General features: G+C 50.9%; 1 non-coding gene across 1 annotated transcript; it reads right to left on the bottom strand.

The window, feature by feature from the left end:
- Positions 1-11,106: 11,106 nt before the first annotated feature.
- trnag-gcc (transfer RNA glycine (anticodon GCC)) lies at positions 11,107-11,177 on the bottom strand. The gene has a single exon. It is a non-coding gene; the product is annotated as a tRNA-Gly (tRNA).
- Positions 11,178-18,672: the final 7,495 nt, after the last annotated feature.

Raw genomic sequence — 18,672 nt, 5'->3', positions numbered from 1 at the left:
AGATAGCGTAGTTGTAGGTGGAGAGCTCGACCCTCCACCTCAGAATCTTGTCATTCTTGATTTTGCCCCGCTGTGTGTTATTGAACATGAAGGCAACCGACCGTTGGTCAGTGAGGAGAGTGAATCGCCTGCCGGCCAGGTAATGCCTCCAATGTCGCACAGCTTCAACGATGGCTTGGGCTTCCTTTTCGAAGGAGGAGTGTCGAATTTCGGAGGCATGGAGGGTACGGGAGAAGAAAGCCACGGGCCTGTCCGCCTGGTTGAGGGTAGCGGCCAGAGCAAAGTCCGACACATCGCTCTCCACCTGGAACGGAATGGATTCGTCCACAGCGTGCATCGCGGCTTTGGCAATATCTGCCGTGATGCGATTGAAGGCCAGTCGGGCCTCAGTCGTCAGGGGAAAAATGGTGGATTTGATAAGTGGACGGGCCTTGTCCGCATAATTGGGGACACACTGGGCATAGTACGAGAAGAACCCCAGGCATCTCTTCAGGGCCTTGGGGCAGTGGGGGAGGGGGAGTTCCAGGAGGGGGCGCATGCGGTCAGGGTCGGGCCCTAGGACTCCGTGTTCCACGACGTAGCCGCGGATGGCTAGGCGGGTTGTGCGGAAAACGCATTTTTCTTTATTATAGGTGAGGTTCAGGAGTTTAGCGGTGTGGAGGAAGTGCCAGTGGTTTTCGTCATGGTCCTGCTGGTCATGGCCGCATATGATGACATTGTCTAAGTACGGGAACGTGGCCCGCAGCCGGTATTGGTCAACCATTCGGTCCATTTCTCTTTGGAAGACCGAGACCCCATTGGTGACGCCGAAGGGGACCCTGAGGAAGTGGTAGAGACAGCCATCTGCCTCGAAAGCAGTGTATTGGCGGTCCTCCGGGCGGATAGGGAGCTGGTGGTACACGGACTTCAAATCAACTGTGGAGAAGACTCGAGACTGCGCGATCTGGTTGACCATGTCAGATATGCGGGGGAGGAGGTACGCATCGAGCTGCGTGTACCGGTTGATGGTCTGACTGTATTCGATGACCATCCGGTGCTTCTCCCCAGTCTTGACGACCACCGCTTGGGCTCTCCAGGGGGTGGTACTAGCCTCAATGATCCCCTCTCGCAGGAGTCGCTGGACCTCCGTCCTGATAAAGGCCCTGCCCCGGGCACTGTACCGTCTGCTCCTAGAAGCGATGGGCTTACAGTCCGGGGTGAGATTTGCGAAGAGCGAGGGTGGGACTACCTAAGGGTCACGAGGCTACAGATGGTGAGGGGGGGCAGTGGTCCATCGAACTTTAAAGCAAGGCTTTGGAGGTGGCACTGGAAGTCGAGTCCCAGTAATAGGGCAGCACAGAGATGGGGAAGGACGTAGAGTTTAAAGTTAGCGTACTCTATGCCTTGTACAGTAAGGGTCGCGACACAGTACCCCCGGATTTCTACTGCATGTGATCCGGAAGCCAGGGAGAATTTCTGGGTCGCAGGTAGGATTGGGAGGGAGCAGCGCCTTACCGTATCTGGGTGAATGAAGCTGTCTGTGCTCCCGGAGTCGAAAAGGCAGGCCGTCTCGTGCCCGTTGATCTGGACGGTCATCGTAGATTTTGCGAGGTGGTGTGGCCGGGACTGGTGGAGCGTGATGGAGGCGAGCTTCGGAAGGCGGTTGGTAGGCCGGTCGGAGGTAGCGGCGGCCAGCGTACGGTCGGGTGAGCAGGGCTCCCGGGAGACTGCGGAGTGGTCCCAAGGTGGCGGCCCCCATGGGTCACGCGTGGTGGGTGGCAGCAGCGATGCGTCCAAGATGGCGGCCCCCGTGGGTCGCGATTGGAGGATGCGTTAAAGATGGCGGCTCCCATGGGTCGCACGTGGTGACCAAAATTGAAGATGGCGACGACGAGGCGGCACTCACGGGTCACACATGGCCGGTGGAGCGGCAGCTGGGGGCGGCCCTGACAGGCAGCAGGCAGCGCTGCTGGGCCTAGAAGTTTTGGTGGGAGATCGGGCCTGGCAGGCTTTTGCGAAGTGGCCCTTCCTCCCACACCCGTTGCAAGTTGCGTTCCATGAAGGGCAGCGTTGTCTGGGGTGATTACCCTGGCCGCAAAAGTAGCACCTCAGGCTTCCGGTGTTGGTGGGCCGCTGCACGGCACAGGCTTGCGTCGCACCCGGGTTGGATGATGGTGGCACCCACGAAGTCCACGAGGGTGCCGCGCGGTCGGAGGTGTAGGCCCCCATGTTCTGGGATGCCACCTCCAGCGAGTTTGAGAGCTGCACTGTCTCTGGGAGGCTGAGTGTACCCCCTTCTAGTAATCACTGGCGGTTATAGTTTGATTTCATGTCTGCGACATAAGCGTCCCTGATCAGCAGCTCCGCGTGTTGGGTAGCCGATACCGTCCGGCAGTCACAGTACCGGCAGAGTACACGCAAAGCACGCAGGAATTCTGCAAGTGATTCACCAGGGCATTGCCTTCTCAAGGCAAGGAGGTGCCTAGCATACACCTCGCTAACGGACTTCACATATTGTCCCTTCAGCAGCATTATCGCCTCCGTATACGAGGTGGCGTCCCTGATGAGAAGAAAGACTTGCGGGCCCACCCGTGCGTGGAGGATCTGCTTCTTTTGGAGGTCGGTGAAGTCTTCGGTGAAGGATCCGAGGTACGCTTCGAAGCAGCTTAGCCAGTGCTCGAATGTTGCCGTGGCGTCGGCTGCCTGTGGGTCCAGCTCCAGGCGATCAGGCTTGAGTGATGAATTCATCTTAGCAGTTTAGTGTATTAAAACGAGTGATGAACGTAACTGAGCAAGATTCCTGGCCTCTGGTCCCAAGCTGGTTCGGAGTCGGAGACTAGCCACCTTTATACATGAGCCCGAGGGGAGGAGCCACAGGCGGAGCCAGCCGGGACAAACCCAGGCATGTACAACACAACACAATGCAACACAGTGGTTTACCACAGCCAGTAAGACCAATAGGGAACTATTGGAGCTGTACATAAATAGTAATTGTAAAACAAAGGAACTTTTTGGTTCAACAAACTTGGTATGGCTTCTTCATGACCCTTACAAAAGATCATTAACATATTTATGGACATGTAATTGGGGATTCTTCTGCTTTTTGTAATTCCATTGTAAACATTGGGCACGATTCTCCGGAAAGCTTTCTCAGTGTTGTAGTGAGCGGGAATTGCCGCGAGCATCCATGGTGCTCAGAGCAGCGAAACCGGCAACGCTATTCAACATTAATTGGTCCACTTAACGAGGCCTCACGGGCTTCTCGCCGCAAATAATGCCTCGCCAGCTGATTCGCCGGGACCCAGCTCGCCATCCCCCCACTAACAAGGTCGATCAGCACTTAAACTGCACTTGCTCAGCCAACCCCAGCCAGCTCGCAACAATGGCACCAAGAAAACACTACTGCTGCTGTACACATGGTGGATGCAGGAACCCCCAGGCGAGACAGCAGTCATCTGTCTGCTAGATCCCAGGACCCAGCTGGGTCCCAGCCTGATGCTGAGCCTCTGGAAGAGGTATTCCCGGAGCTGATGAAGATGATAGGGAGCGGTCGGGACATTCAGAGGGAGATGTCAGCGTCACTACAGCAGATCCATAGCCTCTTGGAGGAGTCCCTGAGGCTACATGCACTGGAGATGGCGCCGGCAATGAGTGGCACCAAAGCCAACCGTGCTAGGGGTAGTGACCGCAGTTGACAGCCTGGTGCACAATGTCGGCACCATTAGTGAAGGTGCCCAAAGCGTTCACAATCGGTCACAGCCACAGCTGAGGGTCTCAGCAGAATGTCCGACTCGCTGGGGGATGTGACCCAGTACCAGGCTGACCTTGATGAGGTTCTGTGGGACATGTCCTGCTCTCAGATGGGAATGGTCGAGGCGCTGCGGAGCTTGTCCCAGTCACAGGTGGGCATTGCCGACACTCTGCAGAGCATGTCCCAGTCACTGAGGAGCATCGCTGAGGGCGTCAACACCATGGTGCAGACCATGGGGAACTGCCAGGACTGGCAGAGCCAGACGATGCAAGGTGAACCCCAGAGCTCTATGGGCACCGATCGGGAGAAAGGGGTGCTGGGTGCCAGGCTGGACCGTCCCATGGAGTGGCGACAGTGGCCACCAGCTCCCCTGAGTTCCACCCCTCTGATGAGGTTGCATCTCATGACTGTGCACATGCTGCCAATAGGTGAGCCGGGGCCTTCCCCCAGAGCCTGCAGAGGACATCCACCACGGATATTGAAGGCCACAGGTCGAGGTAAGCAGCTGAGGAAACACCAAGACGTAGTGATAGAGCTAGAAGGGCCAGGCACATTGAGGATCACTGAGGGCACCGGGGTAGGGGGAGGGTGTGGGGGAGAGGGTGGGGGGTTGTTGGGGTCTGGGGGATTGGGGGGGTCAGTACCATTAGGAGTGGGATATTGTACAGTACATTAAACAACTTTTTACACATCATGATGCCTCTGTCACTTTCTTCCGCAATGCGGTCTGACCTTTGATCCCTTGGCCCACCTCTCCAGGCATCCCCCCCTCCCCTTGGTGCTCACCCAGTCTCCGGCTGTGGACATGTCCCTGGAGCTGTGTCCCATCCCGTGGGTGTTCGGATGTTGGTTGCTGCAAGTGTGGTGTTGCCTCCCACAGTGTTGAAGCACAGTGTCCAGGCATCAAGGTGTGGTTGGGATTCGAGGCAATGACCCCCACATGCTACATGGCCCACCCACCCATGGGAATCTACTTGGGATGTGTTAAGTGCTCATTTAACCACGATACCCAATTTCCTATTAGCAATAGCCTTCAGCCACACGGCCAGAGGCCTCAGCAGTCGATGGGGGTTATGGGTAATCAGTGGGGCAGAAGGGCAGGGACAAAGGTTGCCCCCAGAATGGGGTTGTGATCCAGGAGTTGGCATGGTGGTGCTACGAGCGATTGCCGGGAATAATTGCCCCCCGGTTGCCCACCCAGCATCTCTCCCCCCCCCCCCCCCCCATGGTGGCCCACCACTGCGGAGGGTCTCCTACACCCCGCCGAGCACTGGGGATGTTTAGCACAGGGCTAAATCGCTGGCTTTGAAAGCAGACCAAGGCAGGCCTGCAGCACGGTTCGATTCCCGTAACAGCCTCCCCGAACAGGCGCCGGAATGTGGCGACTAGGGGCTTTTCACAGTAACTTCATTTGAAGCCTACTTGTGACACTAAGCGATTTTCATTTCATTTCACTGGGGTGGCAATCCCAGCACCCCCGTGCTCTTTGCCTGTGCACAAGATGGCTACTCACCTCCTCGGCTCCCCACAGAAGCCCTTCCGCCAGGTTTACATTTTTAAAAAGGAGTAGTAATCGGCGCGAGCGTGAGCACTCGCTGGGGAGGCCGCTGAATGATGGAAGCCATTGGATATGGGGTCACTCTCGTTGATTGTATGAAAATGGGGCTTAAGTGGTGATATGCTTGAGCAAGAGCACAACTGGGCTGGAGAATCGCGCGCTTTGTTGTTCTTGTTGCATTTTCACCAGAAGGATTTGGGAGCACTGACATTTATTATGAAAGAGAGCTGATGAATAGTTGGGAGATTCAGTAGATTGAAAACAGACAAAATGGTGGTTTTTATTTTCAAACGTTGGTGATGAAACAGAATGTGGAAACCATAAGTGCATTTGTCTTACTTCACTGTCAGGTAAACTAATGAAACTAATTGTCAGGAGTAAAGGTTAGGATGCCTTTGCTAAACAATAACCAACAAGGATTCAGATGGGGAATATCGAACTTCCTGCTGAGGATGTGCCATCCCAAATAAAGTATGAAACTTCCTGTGAAAGTAGGGTAGGAAATAATTGGTGAAATTAAGCAGGGATAGAGCCACGACAGAGTATGGTTCCCAAGCGAACAGTGTTGGGAATCCTATTGTTTCTCATTTCCATTTCACAACTTAGATTCAGGCTGCTAACCGCCTCAAACAGAACTCACTGGCATATTTCAAATTTGAAGTTACTGCTGCTCACAGTGTGGACTCTATGATGGGGGGAGCAAACATTGATTGGTTCAGTCTGCAAGTGTGATCCTGGACTTCCACACGGCTTGCTCTCAGTCCAGGATCTCCACTGTTCCAATGAAGTTCAGTGTTATGTTTGAGGAACTGTGGTGAACCACTGTAAGAGGAGATGTAAGGTAGGACCTGCACTACAGGTTCGCCAGTATCTCCTGCCGGCTGGCTCCGCCCAGGGAGAACTGTATAAATATGCATGACCTCCAGTGCCCTGCCATTTCGCCAGCTGCAGCAGGAGGCCTCACATCTGACTGTAATAAAGCCACAGTTGTACCCAACTTTAGTCTTTGTGCAATTGATCGTGCATCAATTTATTACAGTCAGATTTTCCACAGAATGGATATCCAAATTAAGCCCGATCACCTGCAGCTGGATCCGCAATCGCCCGACGCCAGGAAAGACTTTACTCACTGGCTGGCATGTTTCGAGGCTTACATCAACGCGGCGGACCCCGCGCCAACGGAGGCTCAGAAGATAAACGTCCTGTACTCCAGACTGAGCTCCAGCGTGTTCCCGTTGATCTAAGAATTATACAAAAGCAATGGGACTCCTTAACGAACACTACACACAGAAGGCGAACACGCTCTTCGCCAGGCATGTACTTGCCACCCGCTCGCAACTACCTGGTGAGTCCATCGAAGACTTCTGGCGGGCCCTAATTCCACTTGTCCGGGACTGTGACTGTCAGGCCTTCACGGCCGCCAAACACGCGAATCTCCCCATGCGCGATGCCTTCGGGACGGGGATTGTGTCGGACCGCATCCGAGAACGATTACTGGAAGGGGCCACGCTCGAACTAGCGGAGATGAAAATCTTGGCGCTCTCCATGACGGTCGCATCCCGTAACGTACAATCGTACCCCTCCCGCCGCGCTGCCCGCCCTTCTACTCCTTCCTACCCCTCCTGGACCCCGCCAATGACCTCCTCAGTCGGGGCCCTGCCTTCCCAATACGACTGCGCCGCATGCCGATCTGCGCACCCCGGGGGTTCCCGCTGCTACTTATGCGGTCAGCAGAAGGACCCCCGCCAACACTGCCCGGCCAGCACTGCAGTTTGTAAAACCTGCAGTAAAAAGGGCCACTTCGCAGCTGTGTGCCAGGCCCGCGCAGCCGCTGCCATCGCGCCCGCTATCGCCCCCTCCCCCACACCAGACACACAATGGGAGCCACCATCTTCTCCTCCCGGGTCCATGTGCGACCAATGGGCGCCGCCATCTTGTCCCGACCCCGCAATGTGCGCACCATGGGCACTGCCATCTTGTTCCCCACAGGGTCCCCGGACATCTCGACATCGGAACCGCACACGCTTGCCACCCGAAGCATCCGATGGCTACCCACAGCTCGCTTCGATGACGCTGGCCCAATCTCGCCCGCACAACCTGGCCACCACGTCGACGACGGTTAAAATCAACGGCCACGCGACCTTGTGCCTGCTGGACTCCGGGAGCACCAAAAGCTTCGTTCACCCAGATACGGTAAGGCGCTGCTCCCTCGCGGTCCACCCGGCCAAGCAAAGGATCTCCCTAGCCTCCGGATCCCACTCCGTCCCAATCTGAGGCTTTTGTACAGTCAGCTCCAGGGCATAGAATTTAGTAACTTCCGCCTCTATGTCCTTCCTAATCTCTGCGCTGCACTCCTGTTGGGCCTGGACTTCCAAGGCAACCTCCAGAGCCTCGCCCTCAAATTCGGCGGGCCCTTACCCCCCTTACCGTTTGCGGCCTCGTGACCCTCAAGGTCGATTCCCCCTCCCTTTTTGCAAATCTAACTGCGGATTGCAAGCCCGTTGCCACTAGGAGCAGACGGTACAGCACCCAGGACAAGACCTTCATCAGGTCCGAAGTCCAGCGGCTGCTTAAGGAGGGTATTATCGAGGCCAGCAACAGCCCCTGGAGAGCCCAAGTGGTAGTGGTTAAAACTGGGGAGAAAAACAGGATGGTCGTGAACTACAGCCAGACCATCAATCGGTACACACAGCTCGATATGGTCAATCAGATTGCGGAGTACCGGGTCTTCTCAACAATTGACCTGAAATCTGCCTACCACCAGCTCCCCATCCGGAAGTCGGACCGGCCATACACTGCCTTCGAGGCGGACGGTCGCCTCTACCACTTCCTTAGGGTCCCTTTCGGTGTCACAAATGGGGTCTCGGTCTTCCAAAGAGAGATGGACCGAATGGTCGACCAGTACGGTTTGCAGGCCACCTTTCCGTACTTAGATAATGTCACCATCTGCGGCCATGACCAGCAGGACCACGATGCCAACCTCGATAAATTCCTCCGCACTGCCACCCTTCTCATCCTGACCTACAACAAAGAGAAGTGTGTGTTCAGCACGACCCGGTTAGCCATTCTCGGCAATATAGTCCAAAACGGGCTTCTCGGGCCCGACCCCGACCGCATGCGCCCTCTCATGGAACTTCCCCTCCCCCACTGCCCCAAGGCCCTCAAAGGCTGCTTGGGGTTCTTTTCCTACTACGCTCAGTAGGTCCCAAACTATGCGGACAAGGCCCGCCCACTCATTCTGTCCACCCAATTCCCCCTTGCGGCCGAGGCACAACATGCTTTCGCCTGCATCAGAGCAGACATCGCCAAGGCCGGGATGCGCACAGTGGACGAGTCACTGCCTTTCCAAGTAGAAAGCGACGCTTCAGACGTCGCCCTTGCCGCCACCCTAAACCAGGCAGGCAGACCCATGGCATTCTTTTCCCGCACCCTTCATGCCTCTGAAATTCGACACTCATCCGTCGAGAAGGAGGCTCAAGCTATCGTTGAAGCTGTGCGGCATTGGAGGCATTACCTGGCCGGTAAGAGATTCACTTTCCTTACGGACCAACGGTCGGTAGCCTTCATGTTCAATAACACACAGCGGGTCAAGATCAAAAATGATAAAATCTTGCGGTGGAGAATCGAGCTCTCCACCTATAATTACGAGATCTTGTATCGCCCCGGTAAACTCAACGAGCCCCCAGACGCCCTCTCCCGAGGTACATGTGCCAGCGCACAAGTGGACAAACTTCGGGCCCTACACGACAGCCTTTGTCACCTAGGGGTCACCCGATTGTACCATCTGGTCAAAGCTCGCAATCTGCCCTACTCCGTCGAGGAAGGAGTCACCAGGGACTGCCAGGTCTGTGCTGAGTGCAAGCCGCACTTCTACCGGCCAGACCGTGCGAGCCTGGTGAAGGCTTCCCACCCCTTTGAACGCCTCACGTGGATTTCAAAGGGCCGCTCCCCTCCACCGACCGTAACACGTATATTCTCAGTGTGGTCGATGAGTACTCCAGATTCCCCTTCGCCATCCCATGCCCCGATATGACGTCTGCCAACGTCATCAAGGCCCTCAGCACCATCTTCGCTCTGTTCGGTTTCCCCGCCTACATCCACAGTGACAGGGGATCCTCATTCATGAGCGATGAGCTGCGTCAGTTCCTGCTCAGCAGGGGTATAGCCTCCAGCAGGACGACCAGCTACAACCCCCGGGGAAACGGGCAAGCAGAACGGGTGAATGGGACGGTTTGGAGGACCGTCCAGCTGGCCCTATGGTCCAGGAACCTCCCAGCCTCGCGCTGGCAGGAGGTCCTCCCTGATGCTCTGCACTCCATCCGGTCACTATTGTGCACCGCCACTAATAACACACCCCATGAACGTGTTTTTACCTTCCCCAGGAAGTCCACATCCGGTGTGTCGCTCCCGACTTGGCTCGCTGCTCCAGAACCGGTCCTTCTCCGTAGGCACGTCCGACTCCACAAGGCGGACCCCTTGGTGGACAGGGTTCACCTGCTCCACGCCAATCCTCGATATGCCTACGTTGAGTTCCCCGACGGCCGCCAAGATACTGTCTCACTCAGGGACCTGGCACCATCAGGTCCCACCCCAACACCCCCCCCCCCCCACCAATGCACCCCCACCCCCAGCTCCCACCGCGCCACCAATATTGACCCCACCAGACCACACACACCCTCCCCTTTTCCGCACAAGAGGACGAAGAGGACTTCTGCACGCTCCCAGAGTTCCCCGATGACTGGCCAGCATCAGCACCGCCATCGCTGCCACCTCCACCACTGCCAGCACCGACTTTGCCGCCACCGTTACGCCGATCCCAATGAAGCACCAAAGCACCGGATCCGGACCGTCAACATGGACTTTTCTTTCCCTACCACTGTACATAATTCCACTAATTGTATATAGTTTCACGTCACCCCCGCCGGACTCATTTTTAACAGGGGGTGAATGTGGTGAACCATTGTATTAGGGGATGTAAGGTAGGACCTGCACTACAGGTTCGCCGGTAGCTCCTGCCGGCTGACTCCGCCCAGGGAGAACTGTATAAATATGCATGACCTCCAGTGCCCTGCCATTTCACCAGCTGCAGCAGGAGGCCACAAATCTGACTGTAATAAAGCCACAGTTGTACATAACTTTAGTCTTTGTGCAATTGATCGTGCATCAGGAACAGCACCTTATCTTTCAGCGATACGCTTCGCAGCCTTCTGGGCTCAACATTGAGTTTAACAATTTCAGTTCATAACCTCTGAGCGCATTTTTTGGCATGGTTGTTGATGATTTTGCAATTCCCCATTTATATCCCCTCTGCTCTCATCCTTTGATTCGGTCCCAGCACTCTCACTTTTTGCCTTGCATTATCATTTAATCTCTTCTGCCTCCTGTCCTATTTTAGACCTCCCCCTTTCTTGTAGCCCCACTTCCCTATTTCTCCATTTAAAATAACTGTTACAATCGATGGTGAGATGCGAGTTGTGTTTCAACAGAGTGCCAAGTGAAAAATTGTCAGGTTGTGAAAAGTTTGTTTGAACTTTGCTTAAGGCAATGAAGGTAAAAATGTTTTGAAGGGTTAAAAAGAAATGAGAGGAGGAGGGTTTTCATTGAAGAGGAATGAGTGTTTGCAGCTGTGAGTGGTGAAGCGGACAGGAAAAGGAAGTATTGTGAAGCAGATGTTGAAAATGAGCATGAGGAAAGTGGTAAAGAGATTGATGCGGAGGGAGTGTATGGTGAAAATGTAGTTGTGATAAAAGAAAGCTGGTGGTAAGAATGTAGAGAGGAATGAAAAATTGCTGAGCAGAGGAATGCAAAAGAGCTGTGATGCATTGGCCGGGAATCGAACCCGGGCCTCCCGCGTGGCAGGCGAGAATTCTACCACTGAACCACCAATGCAAACCACACTACTGAAGCTGAACTTTGAATCCCAATGCTTGAGTTGCAAACAGATGTTGATGAGTATCAGCCAAAGCAAACAGAGATGCAGCGTGTTGAAGTCAGATTTAGAAAGAAGATTTTAGATAAAGGTACCCTGGCTTAGATGCTTGAGTCTGCCAGGATCACACTTGCAGACCCCCCAAAGGCGAACTTACAATGAAACACACCATGTCGAGGCACAGGGCCCTGACCAATTGGTGGCGCCCTGTGCCAGCTGGTCGGTGTCTGTGGGCACCAATCAGAGCCTGAGGGGTCTGCATTTGCTGATCAGCTCAACAAATACAGATACAACAGGGAGGTCTCGGCCCCAGGGCTGAGGAGGGCTTAAATGCCTGCTCTTTCCGAAAATTCATATTCATTAAATAAAGAAAGACCAGTTCATATGAAGTGACAATATCAATCTGGCTGTCAAAAACGCAAAAACCTGAAGGCGAGGCAAGAGGACGAAGCTCGGCAAAAACACAGTTTGTCATTTTACTTTTAAAAGTTTGAAGGTTTTTTAAAAATATATATTTATTAAAGTTTTTTAACACAATTTTTCTCCCTTACAAACAATAACACCCTCCTCCCCTCGTCACAAAAAAAACGAGAAATCGCGCAGAGCAAGATATATACATGGCAAAATGATATATTTACACAGCTTTGTACACTGGCCCTCAACCGTACGTGCCAGTTTCCCCAACCCTTCATGTTATCTAAAACATTTGAAGGTTTGACTGGTGCACCATCTGCACATTGATCATCATCCGCCAAAATTATGGGTGGATTATGTGATGACTTAGACTTGCTGATTTCAGGAGAAACCATATCGTCTGAAAACGTTGATCAAGAAATGGAATTTCTTCTGTTGAAGTGAGGGAAGAAACCTTCCCCTGAAGATCATAGAATCTACAGTGCAGAAGGAGGCCATTTGGTCCATCGAGACTGCACTTGGAAAGAGCACCCAACTTCAGACCACGCCTCCACCCTATTCCCATAACCCAATAACCCGACCTAATCTTTTTGGACACTGAGGGGCAATTTAGCCTGGCCAATCCACCTAACCTGCACGTCTTTGGACTGTGGGAGGAAACAGGAGCACCCGGAGGAAACCCACGCAGACACGGGGAGAAAGTGCAAACTCCTCACAGATAAGTCACGCGAGGCCGGAATTGAACCCAGGACCTGGAGCTGTGAGGCAGCAGTGCAAACCACTGTGCCACCCCAATTGCCATATTGCCTTATGGCCAAACTCTGTTCCACTAGGTATGCTAGAATGTTTTGTACTAAATAAACCAGAAAACATAGGTAATATGGAAAGTTTGAGAACGGAGTTTATTGGAGGCCGAAAGCAGGTTTGAGGTCTTCATTTCCTGAGGGTGAAGAGAAATGGGATGACGGAAATTAGAAATTGGTTGATTTTTTGGAATCTCTAAGGCAGTCTGCTGTTGTGTTTGCGAGTTATTCCCTGACCCTAGTAAAGGGAAACAATCATTTGGCAATGGGTACTGTAACTGGAGAAATGTTGGAAGAGATATTGCTGACGATGATTCTTCCAAAGCTCATATTAAGTGTATGTGTGTGTTAATTCAAAGATATAAATTTTTTAGAAGAATTGATTCTGCATTATCAGCTCAGTTTGAAAAGGAGTGTTCTTATTGGAGGAAAGTGCTGTGACATGTTGTTTCCTCAGTCAAACCACTGTCTTCCTTGTGACTACCTCTAAGAGGACATAATGTGTCATCAGTGTCAAGTCAAAGAGGTAATTGTTTAGCCTGCTTTGAATATCTCAGTGAATTTGATGATCTTCGCAAAGAGCATTTGGAAAAAGTATCAATAAGTACCAACATTTTAACGCACAGAACCTACGATGACTTCATCACTATAATAGCAGAAACCAATTCACTAATGAAGTAAAAGATGCCAAATACAATTCCATAAAAGTTAATTCAACAGCACGAGTCATGTGGACAAATTAACATTAATTTTAAGATATGTTGTAAGAGTTCTTTTGTGTTATTTTATTATTTTGGTCCATGGATGCACCTTTAAGCAGAAGACTCAGAGTTGAAACAGTCTGCTTGTCAGGACACTGCGTTCCCAGGTTATCTTTTTGGAGAGGAGAATCTAGTCTCCTCGGCAGCAAGTTGATCTTAGAAATCAGATTGGAGGGAGTCAATTTGATTGGTTAACCGGCAACTGGCAGGTTGGCCAGAGACATGTTCTGCCTGACCATCGTCAGTGATTGATTCCAGCATGATGCTTTCTGAGAGAATTGGGCAGAAGTATTTCGAACTTGGAAGTGAAAGGGATGCTTTCTCTATTTCTCTTGCTTGCTGAAGTGAAAGAATTTCTCTATTGTTCTGAAAGCAGTGAGTGCCTAGACCATCCTTTGCTGTGAACCTGAAATGATGCTGAGTCTGCAGAGAGGTAGACAACCTTGCTAGAGAAAGCCATCTCAAGCTTAAAAGGAAGAAGTACCAAAATTAAAGCTGAACTTCAGAAAAACATTGACTGTAAGTCATCCTAGTGCATCAATGATCCTTATCCTTTAATTTTATTAATATTTTCTCTCCCTTTCCACCACCCTTTCCCCTCTGTGTTGTTTGTCCATGTGTTAAGACTTTTCTAAAATAAATTTAGAGTAACTATTTATTATTTTATTCCCAATTAAGGGGCAATTTAGAGTGGCCAATCCACCTCACCTGCACATCTTTGGGCTGTGGGGGTGAAACCCACGCAGACACGAGGAGAATGTGCAAACTCCACATGGACAGTGACCCGGAGCCGGGATCGAACCCGGGTCCTCAATGCCGTGTGTGTGCAAAGAGTAGGGCGAGTAAGAAGGGGGGAGGGGTAGTAGATAGTCAGTTACATTTTGTGTCTGTTTATTTATAATACTGTACATTAAAAAAGATTACTTGTGTTGTAAAGTTACAAATCTGGTGACTGTAATTTATTGGGCTCAACCAAGGACCTTGGGTATTTTAAATAAAATCTAATTTCACTTGTGTTGCGATTCTGGAATTGGACTTGGAATTGGAATTGGCCATGCAGTAGCTCAGGGTGTTGTGACAATGTGATCAGTGATGGTGAAGATGCAGAGTGATTTCTTTGTTTTCTCCAGCTACAATGCCACACTTCTGAGTGCCTGGAGACAACTGCTTCGGAAATCATTGAAAATTTAGTTTTGGACATCAAATATTGTTGTGGGCATAACTTTGATAATGCCGCACATATGGCAGGAAGATATTCAGGTCTACAAGCAAGACTGAACAATGCAAGCCCCTGTGTATTATTCATCCCATGTTTCATTAATTCCTTGAATTTAATCTGAAATGCTGCAGCTGAATCCTGTGAGGGAGCTGTACATTTTGTTGATCTTGTTCAAAACGTACATGCCTTTATTTTGGTCTCCACGCATCGCTGGGATATGTTGCAATCACGCTTGGAGCAGGCAAGTAGAAAGAATTTGTGACACCAGGTGGTCCACTCATGCAGATGCTGCTTTGGCATCGCAAATTAATTTCACTGCTGTAAAGAAAACCTTATCATAGTCACATCAAATTTAGAAAAAACACTTATGAAAGCTGAAGCAAAATCCTTGGCATAGAAGTTTGAAAAGTATTTTATTGCTGTTTTTACTCTTTTGTGGAACTGTTTACTTCAAAGAATTAATGCCATCAGTAAATCGCTGAAAAATGTTGATATAACTTTATTGAATGCTGTACAATTGTTAGCCTCAGTTTAAAGGCTTTTCTTGGAGGTTTGAAATGACTCGAGGCGCAATTTAACCCCCATATTGCTCCTGGCACAGATGTGGGTGAGCCAGCGAAGTAGCGGGAAAGGCAAAATCTAGATTTGCGTCGGATTCGAGCCAGTTTGCAATTGATCTGGCCCGCTCCTGATGGTGAGTTCTGGATCTTTCCCAAAAATAGCGAGCATATCATTAACCTTCATTTGTATTCATTTCCATCTCATTAGCAAAATTGAAGTCAAATGTAGCGGCCTTCCACGAATTAACTGACTCCCCAGCGAGAAATCAATTGGATGTCATTTAGTACTCCTGTTTAAAATCGTGAAGTTGGTGTAATGGCAGCTGTGGGGAAATGAGGAGCCATTTACATTTTCCGGCATGCAGCTCAAGGGCACCGGGGCTGCTGGCCCAACGCTCGCTGCGGGCAACAACAACCCCTTAGGGGGATTGGGCTTGGGTTTGGTCAGAGGGCTAAAACGTTCTCGATCAGGGTCACCCCTGAGCCGAGGGGTAAGGGGTATATTTAAAGCCATCTTTAAATATAGCAGGCGCGACCACAGCTGCAGCTCTTGGTTCTATGCTGAAAGTCACTTTAACTCCCCCTGACTGTGAGCAGCCTCTAGCTTCACAGCTAAAGGCTATTGCAAATGAGGAATTGGCCATAGTTGTGAGAGCACTTCACTCAAGGCACTTCTCGAGGGCACATGTGTCATGTCTCAGAGGATGATTCATGCATAGCATTTCAATCAAACTTTGATGTCTGTACAGTGTGCCTGAACTCTAAGGAACGTCAGCACCATAGAAGCAGCTGCCAACGATCAAACACTAAAGAGCAGTGCTTCACCACTGAGGATCCTCTCGTGGCCAAAGGGGTAAGTTTGAGGATTTTTAAAAAATTTAAAGTGCCCAATTCTTTTTTTTTCCAAATATGGGACAATTTAGCATGGCCAATCTACCTACCCTGCACATCTTTGCTTTTTGAGGGTGAGACCCACACAGACAGGGGGAGAATGTGCAAACTCCACAGGAACAGTGACCCAGGATCGGGATTGAATCCAGGTCCTTGGCGCCATGAGGAAGCAGTGGTAACCACTGCGCCACCGTGCCACCCCGAAGTGTGTGGATAATGGGAAGGCACCCAAGCACAATCATGTTCCCAACAGAGGTCTGGGGTTTAGGGGCTCCTAATGTGGCCGGGAGTGAGTGTGCAAAGTAAGGTTTACCAGCACAACTGGCTTTCTGGATGGCACTCTGAGGGATGGGTGGGGAGGATTGGGGGATTTAAGGTCCCAGGATGGAAGCCCTAACTGAAATTAAGTCTATCTCCCCCAATTCCTTATAGGTACCAAAATGGATGGTGGTGTAGCTGCCATCGCATTGCTGGTGGAAGTCCAGGTGACCAGACGCAAAAGAAGGCAGCAGCGACAGCCCAGGCTGGAGGCGGCACCCATGTGCAGGAGGCCGCCCCACACCCTGAACACCTGACCACCCATTGGGTGAGGAAGAATCCAGAAGGGGAGGCCAGCAACAGCCCAAGGTGCACAGACGTTGTTGGTCTTTCAATGAGATGATGGACAGCCTGTGCCGCAGGAGACATCGGCTCAACAAAGAGACAGTGCAGCACCCATGCCATGTTCTCGCAGACTGTGAGGAGGAGGACTGCCACTCCCGGTGTTTTTCTATTTTTCAAAATGGACCATTGCTGCTCTGATATAATGGCTGCAGCTGGGCAGATGCTGATAGTTCCACCATTGCTCTCAAGACAGGCTTTAAAAAGTCTCTCCTGGGACAAAGAACGGAAACCTGCAGACAGAGCCCTGATATTGGACTTGGACTCAGTGGACACTCCATTCACGTGAATTTACAGCAATAACCAATTTGATTTTATGAGAGGAAGTTAACTTTTGAAACTGAATGAGACTCTTAAATATACTGAATGGCAGCGTAGACATCTTGTTGTTTGGAATATTTGCTCCTGTACTGGACTGGCTCATTCTGTCCTGTGCTGGTGTGTCCTGCAGTGATGTCATAGGCTTATTTTTCCATCTCATTCCTCATCAGCAATTTCCATGTTTGCTCGCCTCAAGACACACATCACAATATTGACCGTCTTTACTGTTGTTCTGACAAGAGGTAAGTTTGAATTTCAATTCAGCAAATACTCATACAGGCGTGTTTTTACAAGTTAATAAGCACAGAATTCTAGGGAGAGGCAAGGAACTGCACCTGGCCCTGCAGTAATTGCCACCTTACCTAAGACAGAGAAAGAGCCCATGGAAAACAGTCGAGCAGTGGTGTGCATGGAGAGATGATGGATCGCCCAGATACCTGGTGATATAATTATATACTGCGCAGCTAAATGGTATGCAAAACTCACTCATGTTAAACTGATATCAGCAGCCATTGAAATATAGTCACTTGCATAATGATGACTATGTGCCCTTTCACCTATGTTGGTCCCAAATCATGTTTCCCACCCAGTGCTCCTCTGAACATCATGCAGGGGATGGTGCAGGATATGGCCAAGGACTCCTCCAAAGAACGCGTGCACTCTCAAGAAGCACCATCGCACAATCCACCAGCTCAGAAACACATACCTCTGAGAAAGGTAACCACATTATCAAATAGTGAGAGACATGGCACAAGTGAGCAGGAGAGGATGTCTCAGAGACAGAAATGGAGAGTCCCCATTGGAGGTGGAGGGCATTCCAAGCTCTGGTCAGCTACATGCAGATGCTAAATCTCAGGGGCCATTGATGGAGAGGGCTGTTCTGCAGAAGCAGCAGAAGCAAAACACGTGTGTGGTCCTATCTGCATTTCCAGAGGCACGGTTCATTATTGGGGAGAGATTGGAGGAGTCTGGACCTAGCATGAGGGTTACTGGCCTTTGTGTAAGTTCCCTTTCATGGGAAGTGGCCACCTTCATAGAGAAGCAGACATAGCAGCAAACAAGGCCCTCAACTATGGCCTCCTTCCCTCAAAGTATCTGTCTAAATAAGATGGACAAAAACTTTTACCTTGGCTGTTTCGTGCATCGCTAAAGTGCTGCCCAGGTGGGTCTTGCGAGAAAAGATGGAGAGAGGGCATCTGGAATTGGAGATTATCCTCAAGGTGCCTTCACTCACTCTCCCTCACTGTCCTGCTCTCACTGGAAGAAAAGGAGAAATAGTGGCAGCAAGGGTATCATTCTCTCTGTCCATCTTCAAGCACTGGAATGTGATATCTGTTTAACCTGTCGATGCCATCCAATGAACTTATGTGGTAGGAGAGGAATCTTCTCCCTGAACTTTGGAGTGTCTTTTTGTGCTTGAGCTAGAGAAATTCAGATTTAAATTGCAGAGCCTTCTCAAAATAAAACTGAGATGATTTCCAAACTCTAATATAGGGCTGCTCTATATGGCACCAGCTCCTTCATGGTCATCCGGTATTGTGGACATCCCGATGTCAGGGCCGCCCTTGGCATGTATTCCAGCGGCAAGCTCACCTATACCAGATTGCAGGCAACTCTGGGCCTGCCAGTGGGTGCCCTGACAGTAGCAGTAAATCCATTGATACAGTCACATTTCCCATCATCAGCCATGTCTTTTTACAGCTAATGTTACCTCAAAGAGAGCTCCCTGAATGTGCAGAAGAGAAGATAATGAGCAGTTTAATTATTGTAACTTCAGTTAATGGAGCTTGATACCTGATCAGAGAAGCAGCCAAATTGATCGATTC

Source organism: Scyliorhinus torazame, chromosome 3 (assembly GCF_047496885.1).
Source record: "Scyliorhinus torazame isolate Kashiwa2021f chromosome 3, sScyTor2.1, whole genome shotgun sequence".
Taxonomy (NCBI): Eukaryota; Metazoa; Chordata; class Chondrichthyes; order Carcharhiniformes; family Scyliorhinidae; genus Scyliorhinus; species Scyliorhinus torazame.
Note: the sequence above shows the minus strand (reverse complement) of the source record. Positions and strands in the feature narration are given on the sequence as shown.